This window comes from Leguminivora glycinivorella, chromosome 4 (assembly GCF_023078275.1).
Source record: "Leguminivora glycinivorella isolate SPB_JAAS2020 chromosome 4, LegGlyc_1.1, whole genome shotgun sequence".
In the NCBI taxonomy this organism is placed as follows: domain Eukaryota; kingdom Metazoa; phylum Arthropoda; class Insecta; order Lepidoptera; family Tortricidae; genus Leguminivora; species Leguminivora glycinivorella.
The window spans coordinates 18,184,564-18,198,452 of record NC_062974.1 but is presented as its reverse complement, the minus strand read 5'-3'; the positions used below and the strand labels follow the sequence as shown (position 1 = coordinate 18,198,452).

General features: G+C 38.4%; 1 protein-coding gene across 6 annotated transcripts in view; it reads right to left on the bottom strand.

Moving 5' to 3' along the window:
• Nucleotides 1-13,889, bottom strand: part of LOC125225190 (very low-density lipoprotein receptor) — a 277,889-nt gene that overhangs the window by 237,135 nt on the left and 26,865 nt on the right. The window lies entirely within an intron of this gene.

Here is a 13,889-nt window from a genome sequence, read left to right as displayed (position 1 = left end):
ATTATTATTTATATCTGATTATCTGTGTACGAGTCACACAGATACCTACACACTAAAATAATAATAACATAATTCTCTTACTTCAGGTAAAAATAAAATAAGAACGATTCTTCGAAAACTACTTTGATACGTGTGAGGTCAAAAGAGTTTTTACGATAAATTACGTAATATTTCTTACATCATGAAATTCAAACAGCTTATTTATCCACTTCGATAGTATCTTCAGAAAAAATGTAGCCATTCTTACTTTCAGAAGATAAACGCACAATCGTCGGATATCGGCCATCGAAACTTGTCGTATAACTCAAGCGGGCTATCTGTGACTCCATTGACCGTATATTTCCATGATCCTAAACAGCCTTCAGTATATTACTGGACACTGAGTCGGGACGCCAATACAATACTACAAACTATATCTTTGCCGTCCACTCGCTTGATTTATAGGGCAATATTTTCGTGAATGCGTTCTATTCCCGTGAATGGAACTTGGACTATTTCAATGATTTACACGTTTCCTGTTGCCACAAAGGTAGCGAATGTAGTTACCAAAGTAATTAGACTGTGTTGAGGATAAAGTCGCAATTACTAAATGTCGATGACACAATGGACTTCAACTTGCTACTGCAAAAGGTAATATATTTAGTTTGTCTGTTACTAACTTCCATAGCTCTCCGTGTTCGTGATCGTTCGCTATTTGAATTAGAATTTACTATTGGTTGAAAATGTAATTCATCTTGCTAAGGCTCATGCACATGGAACATTATATTAAGGGACTATTACGTATGAAGTGTCATTTACGATATCTTCTTCAACCTAGGGTTTTCCCGGCCTATAGCGCCAGGGTTCACTTTCCTGCTCAGTCTTCTTCACCTTTGATATGATGAGGAAAATAAAGATTGTGTTTACGTTCTTTAAATTAATAAAACAGTCGCGCAAGATTCCAGTTACCTATTGAAAGTTTTCATTGTAATTGCTGACGACTGTTTCATTTGATATTCACGAGAATGTGACTTCGTTTTTTTTTACATTATTCTTGCGGCGTCATGTCACAGTAATAAAAATCAACTACGTATAAGAATTTTTGGAATTAAATACGCAAGAATAAATACTTTCCAATACATTAAAATTTAACCTTAGCACATTGCTGAATGTAACTACATAGTACCCTCATTTCATGTAAACAGTTAAACACATTGAAATCAAACAATGTAGATAAAACCAGTTCAATTCATATTTATTTATTCCGACATCCGGCAGTAACAGTGAAAAGCAGCCTTAACTAATTGAAATATAGTTGATTCAATTTGCATACAAATGGCTCGCTTTTTGGCAGTTTTTCACGAAGTGATTTAAATGAATGCGGCATTTTTGGGAAAGACAAACAGGCTATGAGAGTGGATATCTGTAAGGGACACTAATTTAATTTCATTACTTTGGGTAGAGGGTGCTTATGAAACGCGTGGTGGACCACGGGCCGCGGCGGCGGGGTGCTGGCAATACCGCCATCCAATCTGGGTGGAGCACCCTCGAGTCTGTCTCATTGAGAGCAAATCGCTCGGCTAGGGGAACGAATCTGTAAATAAGTGCCTAAACACGTTTCGCTTACCCTATCTGGCATTTGACGTGTAATTTCAACGAAAACTCGTACACATTTAATTATGTTAAGCGGGGGAGGAAAAAGCTGAACGAATATCATGCTGGCATCATACTTTATGTACATGAATTGAATTTTATTGATTGAATTTTACATTATGACAACAAGTGTGTTTTAGGGTTCCTGGTTTTTCGCCAAAAACGATTTGCTCGTGGTAGATAACGTCACACACGTGTCGGTTCATACACGGAAAATATGCGTAAGGTCAACCGATACATTCGAACGGCTGTAATGGCTGTATCTACATTATACTGTTGAGATATTACTGCTGCGGCCTTAACGCGGTCTCTGTTGATATCCTCGATAAAATTATATACTTGTAGACAAAATAACAGTGTTAAAGATATAGGCGGATTTGTCTTTAAACTTCCAATGTTTATTGTTTCTTACTGTTACGCCGTACTTAGATTAATAGCCTTACAAACACATTGATAATGATGCTAATATCTGACCTATAACTATTCCAACTATATTTGGGTTACGAATAATTGACTAGAATTGCCAGCTCATTCAATTACTCGTGATTAATAATTTAATAACACAATTAGAGAGAACGTGCGTAATGGTCCGTACTCGCTAATGTTAATTGATTACATTTCATTATGCTATCTTAATAGAGTTCGTTTCGCTAAAGCTTTTTAGGATTTTTACATATATTGAAAACTAGCTAGGCTTAATAATTGTTATTTCAGTAAATACGAATTAAAAGACAGCTACAGTGCTAACACTGCCCCAATGTAAGTCATTTTTAAAGGCTAGCCACAGTGAATATGTGTGGGGACTGTGGGGTTTCCCCACACTTACATATCCATAAGGAATCGGCTATAGCTGTAGGGTAAACTCGCCTCATTCGGTGACACGCCTAATTCGGTGATACAAGCTTTGAAGCATTCCGAAAGACGGTTTTTGGTTGTTTCACCGAATTAGGCGTGTCACCGAATGAGGCGAGTTTACCCTAGATAGCCTATAGATAGAAAAAAGCTTTGCGGGGAGGCGGAAACGTCGCTTGACGGGTTGACGCTTCGATGCGTGCACTGCAGTGATAAAGCGCCGGTGTGTGCAGTGATAACGTCCCATGTGACGGCTTGAAGTTGGCGAGCCGAGCAGAAGCTCGTCAGTCTTAGTTCAAACTGAACTAATTGTCAACAAAGTGGCGTCCGGAATATAATGTAACACTTGTGAACTGAATAAATAATAGTTCTACCGTACAGAAATGACGCTTCCTATAATCGAAGTTTGACAGCGATTCAGGGTCGAATCGTGTTGTATTTAAGTACTTCTGCCACTTCTGGTACTATCCCTTTCGACAATCTAAGGCAGCGTTCCCACTTATGCGTCGCGTGTCTCGGGGCGCGCAAAGGGCGTCCGCGCCACGCCACCTGAGTGTAATTCAAAAAGCGTCTCCTCAGTACATTTTGTATAGGAAGGACGTAAGGCGCGCCGCCAAGCGGCGCGGCGCGCGCCCCGCCGCCGCCACGCCACCTGGGGCGCGTCTTACGTCTTTCCTATACAAAATGTACTGAGGAGACGTTTTTTGAATTACACTTAAGCGGCGTGGCGCGGACGCCCCTTGCGCGCCCCGAGACACGCAACGCATAAGTGGGAACGCTGCCTAAGGTTCTTCTAAAATCAAGTAGGAAATTAGAATGCAATGGGGATAAGGTTGTACCCACTAATAATTGCTACGTAGCAATTAGAGCCGAACTGGACGGTGATCGACTACTAGTATTGGGTATTGGCATGTCAAGCTCACCTAATTTAGGTACAATGTATATGCACGAGGATGATTAAAACGAGTAACTGTCAGAATTTTGCCAATAAGACAAAATAGTCCCCCACACTCACGTACAAACTCGCCGACAAAAGTTGGTTATCCTACTGTAAAATTACACCAATATCAAAGTTATACTTGTGTTTTACTCAAAAGTTTCCTATTTCGTTTCGGGAACAACTTCATTTGTTAACCAAGAATGTTGGGCGTTTGAAATATTTTAATTAAAAAAGTCCGCGAAGTGCGCACAGTGCCGGGACTCAAACCCTAAACTAATATTTAAGTAATTATAATAGCCTGGTTTATGTATACTTAATAGAAGACGGAAGCCACGGATACCAATTAAAAGTGAACTTCTTTTACCAAATACCAAAAGGTTTTATACCATAGTTCATAGTTACAAAGAAAAACACGTCCCTCGGAACCATCAAGAAAAATGTATGGTCGTCTAGATGGCGCTACACCTTTGGTTAATTCTCCGCTAGATCGCGCTAATATTAATATTTGACAATAATAATACATACCAAGTAAAAAAATGTGGACGATATTGTCAAAACTGAGGTTTAAAAGTTTCAATTCTGAGTCAAGAGACGACAGCATACGCATACGCACTTTTTACTACACATTTACTTTGCCTGTAATTTTATATATTATATTCCTCTTTGATATAAAAACATTAACCGATATTCCTTTAGTCTTTAATTATTCGAATGATAATTTGATTATCTTTGGAAACCTGTAAGGTGAATCAGTCTGAGTCTTAATTATTTCCGCACTAGGGACTTATAACCAAGTTACGAGTAAAATTCAAGATATTAAATTACTCAGTAATTAAGGCTGGAGTTTTGTGTGTGGCGGAACTCGGTATAGACTATTGAAGACTGGCAACACAATGTAAGAACGAACAACTCATAATTCATAATTCATAATTTATTGCATAATAATCATGTGGTACAAGCAGGTGTTACAATAAGGTAAGTTCACACATGAACCCTGTTAGGGCACAGCAAGTATTCCTTAAAACTAAATTACAGCTAGGAAGTGCAGGTACATTCATAAAAATTACAATTATTATTCGCATTTTACTACTTATGTTTAAAGCATAAGGCTAAGCTGGTTTTATATGGTTTTAGTACATTTATAATTGCATTATATTCGATAATTATTTATTAAACGACTTCAAAAAAGGAGGAGGTTCTCAATTCAACTAAGTGGTCTGAAGATCCAACTAATTTTAGGATCGCTTCCAACCACTGAGCCAAAATTAATTTGTTAGGTAAATTCGGTAATTCTTCATTAATACTGTTGAAATATAAATTTCCTACTTATTATTTTAACCATTTATCTTGGGCGAGTACGAAAATAGATAAGGTACAGGGGGACAATTTCGTCTGGCTGTGCGATTTGTGGTCGATACTAGTATAAGTACCTACCTAAACCTACATTTATGTATTCTAGTAAGATACTGGTATTTTCCACATAACATAATTCATAAACAATGATTACATTCAAGAGCTACATACATAAAGGTGCAAAAAATAAAATTAACTTCATCAGGTCCAAAACATTTTAAACAATTCGAGATTTTGCACTACGTTATCATTTTAAGAACCGTTACCTACTGAAAACTGAAAACAAAACATAAACTATACAGTTTCTGAATTAATTTCTTCTTTGCCAAGGAGCTTTAAGCGTTATAACGATCAACATAGGAAATCTAACTGTTAATGTCCATAAACACAAAGAAATCAGTGCAAATGGTTCCAAATGAGTTTGTTTATGGTCCAACTTCCCCTCGCCTATTTGTCTCCCGTCAGTCATTCACCTCGAGCACATCTGCGACGTTCCACGAGAAAAGGTACCTTGTGGCGGTCGGCGCTTTCGTCGCACAGAACCGCGATAATATTGGAGCGTCTTTACTTATAAACAGCGAAACCGCCATAAGGTACCTTTTATAGTTGAACGTCACATTTTATAGTCCTCCATCTAGCACAACCGCGTAATAATGAGTAGAAAAATGTTTTTTTTATGACGGACATCAAAGGAACTTATTAACTTGTAGGAAAACACTTTCAATTTTCTCCTGACGACGTAAGTATCTACTAGGTACATTTTTATGATATCATGTAAACCAAACGGCTTCCTTTAGAACAAGTTCAGTGAAAAACTGTCAGTCCTATCAATGAAGTTGTGAGGCTGGTAGCCACTGATATCGCGGTTGATTCAAATCCGAAACTGGATAAATGATCTTCAGCCACTGAACTGAGATGCTGCGTTTGAATACAAATGAACCGTTTATCCCTGAAAGCCAATTTGTATGCAAATTACGGGTTCGTTTAACTATTCTCGTTAGTTGCTCATTTTCAGAACCCTCGGATTATCAGTTCGTTTAATTTGGAATCTTTTCAATTTATCGATTTCTACTCGTTAGCTTCTGATATCGTTGTCGATACACCTGGTGGTTTAGCACAACTTGCGTTTTTGCGCGCAGGGTTCATACACGAAGCGCGATTCCAAGTACGGAGTCGCGGGCGAGAGTGCAAGTTATGCAAGACCGCTAGGCGACGAATGTTCCACAACACGTAACCAACGTTCAGTTCAGCCCAATACTAGTAATACGCCTCTGTATATGGATCGGATATGCCAGATTCGAAAGTGTTTTTTTTTTTTAAGAATCTTTATTTTTGGTCACACAATATCTAATCCGTATCGTATCCAGAGCCAAAATGAACGCATTTCAGTAAGAACGCTCGAAAACAAAAATGCAACATGATAATCAATGAAGAAAAACTTAATTAATGTCACCGACACACCTTCCTCCTGTTATAAATATATCCCAGTAATATAGGCAGGTGTGTAAATTATGCTGTCACAGTCATTATGCTTTCAAACGCTGATGGAAAACAAGAAATTTTAAGTACCTTCTTACGTCAACAAGCGTTCAATTTCCTCGACTCACACTTAGGTAAAAGGTAAAGTATTCGACTCAATTCAAAACAAGAATAAACAATCCCTTATTACCTTCGCCTGATGCATAACATTTCTCTTTAAAAGTAGAAAGAGATGCCTCGTCTAAGTAACTTTCATTGGAAAAAATACTTCCGCTTGTGATACAAATTCTAAACTGTTATGCCGATCCACTAGAGTTATCACTTACCTATCAGTAATAATTATTAATAATAATTATTTATTAATATTTTAACATGTCATGCTAAAATGACTAATCCGCCAATTACCAGTCGAACTATCAATAAATTCAATGATGTTGTAATAAAATGAAACATTTGAAGAGCGGTTTATGACTTCATCTACTACGAATAAAGAGGTACTGTGTTTAATTCTGATGCCGCAGCGCAGGTCTCAATTAAATCTTACTTGACGATACAATTAAAATCTTCAATGCCGTGTAGTCGTCAACTTTTCTCATCTCTGGCTTTTTCCCGCGTCGCTAATGCGCAAACTTCTCGCCAGATTTACAGGCGCGCCACTGCTCGGGAACGTGCTTAAAATTTCATATAAAGCTCCCTTGCGTAAGGCCAATTCAAGGTTCGGCGTTTTGCCACTCTGTCGCACTTTCAAATTCGCAAATAAGTGGGACAGGGAGGCAATACGTCGAACGTAGTCACAGATAATTTGTAAGCATTTTTCGCCTTATTCCAATGAAATAAGTTCTTCAACTGTACACACATTTGAAGGAGACGGAACCAACCTGAACTTATTCCTAATAAACAGGCGACGGTCTTTCAGTCTTCGGACATGGTTTTTAATTTTAAATGAAGAAAGTCCGCCAACTGGATTAAGACGATTGGGATGTTTTGGGCGTTGGGCTTGGGAAGGTGAATTAGAAATGAGCATTTGCTCTAGTTATTTAAGTTCAGTAATCACAGGAAGTGTTGAGGACAGAGCTGTGATGTGACATATCCACTCTTCAAAACTACAGCTAAGAATTTCGAAATCCTAAGGTAAACTAGATGTAGCATCTGGACTGGACAAATTGTTAGACTTATTTTTTATGGGTTTGACCTTAACATAATTTTCTTTTCTTGACGACCGGTCTGGCTCAGTCGGTAGTGACCCTGCCTGCTGAGCCGCGGTCCCAGGTTCGAATCCCGGTAAGGGCATTTATTTGTGTGATGAGCACAGATATTGGTTCCTGAGTCATGGATGTTTTCTATGTATATAAGTATGTATTTATCTATTTAAGTTGTATATCGTCGCTTAGCACCCATAGTACAAGCTTTGCTTATTTTGGGGCTAAGTTGATCTGTGTAAGGTGTCCCCCAATATTTATTTATTTATTTATTTATTTTAAAATCTTTTAAAACATTAAACAAGGAAGATATCACTGGAGACAGTGGAGACAAATAGTTAAGATAAATTAAAATATTCATTACGACGTTTTCGCGAATTCATTATTTAAATAGGATGATAATTACGAATACTGTAGGCGGATCCGACACGAGTTCAGCGATTTGTACCTAACTCAGCGCTCTTCGGCAAGTTTACCTGAATATTGAGTTCGCAGATTAAGTTCGCCATAGCCATACTACTAACTACTCCTACTTGACTTTGGATTTGGAAAAGTGGACAGATTAGGTATATTTAACTTAGCAAACCTTTGTTACATTTTCTTCCATTCTAACAAACACAAAGGTGAAAATGGCATAAGGACAAACGGCTGTTAGGCTTGCGAAGCATTTTGTATAACGCCATATAGAAGCCATTTGTAGAAGTAAAGCTAACAGTGGGAATACAACCGTACTAAACAGATTGCAATATCAGCGCCAACAATTAATACAGGATCGAAACCAATCACCCGTTATCGCTGCACATGTCCGACAGGCGCATGCAAAAAACAAACTTAACAGGCCATCAAAAGCTTTACAGTCAAATAACAGATGCCTATATTCAGCGCAATGTTCCCTATCCAACCCTCGTTGATCGAACCACTGTCTATCTATATCATCAGTAGGGCAGTGACAGTCAGGCTTAATGACAACGGTCCAATACAGAATTTGTTATTTAGAGAACCTAGATTGCGCCACGACTACCAAACCAGTATACGAACGATCTCTGATTAGGTATATTTTGATAAGGTTTGTAGTCTCTAGTAATGCTAGACTATTAGGATCGGCATTTGAGACAAAATGGTGAGTGAATTAGAGCAGGATCGAGGTCAGCGCTAAGTGTCGCATTGGACTTGGCAGCGGACCTCAATTGAACGGTTATCATACTATACGATTTGGTACGTACAATTATCTCTGTGTATTGAAGCACTTCAATTGAAGTTACCATGCTATCATCCTATAACGTCATCGCACGGTATCTTTCCAACCTTCAGAGTCCTCATAGGTATAATTACCATGTTCTTTATGAAAGTTTAAGAACAATATCTGCCTGTTTGATAAGAAGTACTTAAGTGAGATAGGACTTTGCGAGTGCAGCTACAGTAGCTGTATTTTACTTATAAATAACAGATTCGAAGAAACAACGGAAAACATTTTCTTATTGATTTCTTAAGACGAATTTATTTCATACTATTTACATCAATCAGTAGATCACCTTCCTTCGGCAATAGTATAGCTATACTCAAACCCAATAGAATATTAAGAGCGAAATTGCTAACCATCGATCGTTGGCAATGCTGGAAGTTTTCTTGTGTCTTTTACGTAACATCTAAACGTGAACTCATAAACAAGTTTTAAATAAACACGGAAACAATGTAGTAAATAAGCAGAAAAAACGATTGCGATGAATTCTTTAATACTTACCATTGGAAAATATTGTACACTGACAGAGAGGTTCGTACTCTACTAGCAACTGAAATAAACACGTCGTCAGAATAGCTTATAATAATAGTACATTACATCAGAGGCCGGGAAAATGAGGATTTCCGGCCAAGTGGGTATATACGGCCGAGCGAGCGTGCGAGCGAGGCCGGATAGGGATACGAGGCCGGGAATCCGTTTTCACGCCGAGGCATGTATAGTGCTTTTCTCAAACATACAATAAAATAAAAAAAAATGCTCTAAAGGACAATATTTTATAAAAAAAAGTTACTTTGCAGGCCTAGGCCTGAAAAATAATATGAAATCCCTTTACAGTCCTCTCGAGTTGTTGCGCCCAAAAAGCGATACTTCCCAGCCCATTTTAAGGAACGTAAAGACAATATTTCATTGCATGTTTGAGAAAACGTATTTTTCAGTACAGATGGTACTTTTTTATCGCAATAGTGCGGGAAGTGGGTAATTTTTTGTCAGGTCGCAACTTGAAAGGGCTATCTGTACTGAAAAACGTCGTACGATACACGTGCGAAAAGGAGATTCGTAACTCCATTCGATCGTGTTTTTATTTATCGCCACTCGTTTCGAACTTCCTCTTTTCCGCACTTGTATTGTAATGCTTTTCCGTAGGCACCTATTTAACACATACAATGATGCATATAACTAGTCCAAATATACCCAAATAATTATTCCACGTTAATTGTGCACAATATTTGCTTGAAACATCAAGAGAAATAGAGAATACAAGGGTATCATGATAAATTAAGTTCCATTTCACTTAATACAACAGCGAGTAAGTTTGCAAGTAAATTGGATCCTCTACGCAGTCGAAGTACCGAACCAACCCGGGTGCAATTAATTAAGGACTTGAAACGCAACTGTACTACATTCTCACAATTGGTTTCAAGTTCTGAGAATCCTTAAATTAACGAATAGCTTCTGTGAAATGTACCTAATCATACAGAACTAGATTTTTAAAAAAAGTCGCACATATACGAGGGTCATGCCAAAAGAAGTTAGATACTCCATGGTCATTTGATTGATACTGGCCAGTTATACACCAATGTAAAGGTAGGTTATCTGCTTATAAATTTAAAAATGGAACACTTGGAAATTCTTAGGATTCCTTTTTAGGGTTCCGTAGTCAACTAGGAACCCTTATAGTTTCGCCATGTCTGTCTGTCTGTCCGTCCGTCCGTCCGTCCGTCCGTCCGTCCGTCCGTCCGTCCGTCCGTCCGTCCGTCCGTCCGTCCGTCCGTCCGTCCGTCCGTCCGCGGATAATCTCAGTAACCGTAAGCACTAGAAAGCTGAAATTTGGTACCAATATGTATATCAATCACGCCAACAAAGTGCAAAAATAAAAAATGGGAAAAAATGTTTCATTAGGGTACCCCCCTACATGCAAAGTGGGGGCTGATATTTTTTTTCATTCCAACCCCAACGTGTGATATATTGTTGGATAGGTATTTAAAAATGAATAAGGGTTTACTAAGATCATTTTTTGATAATATTAATAGTTTCGGAAATAATCGCTCTTAAAGGAAAAAAAAAGTGCGTCCCCCCCCTCTAACTTTTGAACCATATGTTTAAAAAATATGAAAAAAATCACCAAAGTAGAACTTTGTAAAGACTTTCTAGGAAAATTGTTTTGAACTTGATAGGTTCAGTAGTTTTTGACAAAAATACGAAAAACTACGGAACCCTACACTGAGCGTGGCCCGACACGCTCTTGGCCGGTTTATTTAATTTTTTTTTTTTCTAAATAATTTTGGCGGGAATTTTCCGCAACAATGGAGCTTACTCGACGTGATTTTCGTGTTATGATATATTATGACTTTCAAAAAGGTTTAACACCTCAAGAGTGTTTTGAACTTTTAGTCTCGACTTTTGGAGAGTCTGCGTGTTCACGTGCAACTGTTTTCAATTGGTTTGCTAAATTTAAAAGAGGACGGGACAGCTTTGAAGATGAGGCGAAGACCGGACGGCCGCCAACCGCAGTCACTGAAGAAAATGTAAAGACTGTGGAAAAAATATTCGTGCGAACCGACGAATTACATATGTAGAGCTCGAGCGTGAACCGGGCATTGGATCAGCAGCATTGCAAACTATAATTCATAGTAAACTGTCTCTTCATAAGCGTTGTTCAAGATGGGTGCCGCACAAGCTCACCGATTTACAGAAAGACCGTCGCGTGGATTGGTGCAAATTTATGATAGATAAATTCGACGCAGGCGAGAACAAAAACGTATATGATATACTTACAGGTGACGAAACATGGCTATATAACTACGATCCCGAAACAAAGCGACAGTCCACAGCATTGAGGTATAAGTACTACGTACTAGAGGCGACGTTGCCAAGCGAAAACTCTGCACATGCTGACAAATGCGCGGGGTGCGGGGAGCGGTTATTTACGCGTAGAGTAGGTCTACCACCAGATGTGACACATTATTATATTCTGCCTAACGGGAATTTTACATTATAGTTAAATAAAATACGGATATTCTAGTCAAACTTATTTATTTATTTACAACTTAAACAATACAAATTAATACAAAATAATTGTGCTGTATTTATCTTCTTCTTTAAAATACACAATGAACATATATATGTGTGGTCAGTTGGTAACCAAGTTTCCTCAGCACGATTTTTTTGGACAAAGCGTATCAATTGTTTCCTTTTTTCATGACCAAGCCGAAGAAAACTGCAAAAAGTGAGCGTGCTAAAAATACAATTTTACTCAAAAACTATTAACTATATATATTAAACAAATAAACTTTTTTTATATTTTAGTAACATAATTAATGAAATAGTAAGTAGTTACTTAATAATTTTCCAAATAGAAATATTTATATTTCGCAACTCTATTAGAGGTGAAACACATTAGTAGGAACAGTGTAAATGGCACATCTGCGCGGTTAACTTTTTATAGTCTATGATTGCGTCACCAACATGGCGGCAGTGTCGCTCCCGCTCGCGAGTTTGTAGAATATTCAATCTTAAAATATTATAGACGAGTTTTTTGTTTAATTTACCGATGAAATGTCACACCTTGGCTTTTATTTGATTTCCTCGAGTGATTAGTACAATTTTTAAGCACACAAGAAGGCATTATTCACGTGGAAAGTAAATGCATCACGGCACGTCACTGCATCGCAAGGACCTGGTAAGGACTGACAACGTTGCGGTCCATGGACCGCAGTGCGTTGTGTAAAAATTCTCTTAGCAACGTCGCCTCTAGTACGTAGTACATATACCTCAATGGTCCACAGTATGGTGTTTTGAAGATGAGCCGACGCCAACAAAATGTCGCCGAACCCGAAGCACACAAAAACAAATGGTTGCCTCATTTTTCTGCAAGACGGGACATATTGCTACAATAGTGCTAGAAGATTAAAAGACAGTTAATTCAGAATGGTATGTGACAGTTTGTGCCCCAAGAGTACTGTCAGCTTGGTGTGACAAGCGGCCGAAGTCAGGAACCCGGCACCTGCTCTGGCACCACGACAACGCTGCCCCGCACACTTCCGCTAGAACACTTGACTATTTCAGCTCAAAAAACGTGACTATTCTGCCCCACCCCCCCATATTCCCCTGACCTAGCCCCCTGTGATTTTTATCTTTTTCCTAAAATTAAAGAAAAATTAAAAGGAAGGCGATTTGAGAACAAAGAAGATGCGTTGGCTGCGTATAATTACGAAATTTCTGAGGTGTCTAAAGAGTAAAGAAGAGTGGTCATCGGTATTTTCTAAGTGGTTTAGACGGATGAAAACGTGTATACGTGTTCACGGTGAATACTTCGAAAAAATAGATAGCTGTAATAAAGAATAAAGTATGTAAATTTTGAGTATCTAATTTCTTTTGGCATGACCCTCGTAAGATGGATTCTGTTGTTTTATTTGTTAGAGAAACAAAAATAATTTACCTTTGTTATATGAGATTAAGAAGCACAGTAATAATAAAGAGTACTATCGTACAATATGGCCACTCCCGCTCCCCGCTGAAAGTGCCGCCCACCCCCTCTCGGTTACCTCACAGCTACCGCCTGTCAAAAACGCGAACAGTCGACCTGTCATATTCCACTCATACAAGCATAGTACGCGACACGCGTTCACACACACGAGCTTGTGCTTAGGAACGTGCCTCTTTCATATTATTTGATCGCCAGTGTCCGACTTATGTTAGAAGTGTAGGAAACGATCTGACAAGGTTCCAATAAATTACAACATGAAGTTGAAGAGTTTATGACCTAGCTCCACAAAACTGAAATGATAAACGCCAACTTTTCTATCAGCACGCTCAAGAACACTAGACGTCTTCTGGGGGGTTACCATGACGTACTAAAGACGTTCAGTTTAGGTTGAGAGAAAGGGACACAGCTATATCAGTTACATAGCTCCGTCCCTCTGTCTCAACCTAAACTGAACGGCTTTAGCACGTCATGGTAACCACCCTGTTTTTTCTATTGTGTCTGGACTCTGGACTGTCTGGCGTAGTGACCACGAACGACTAAGTTAATGGTTAATGCACTTTCTGCCTGGCGGTTCTCACTGCACATCAATTTAGTCATAGAACTAAAAGTAATTTATTTATTTATTTATTTGAAAACATATTTCAATGACATTAGAGATAAATCCAATGCGTCATGAAACTTAAATTAAAAAGAAAACAGTAAATAAGA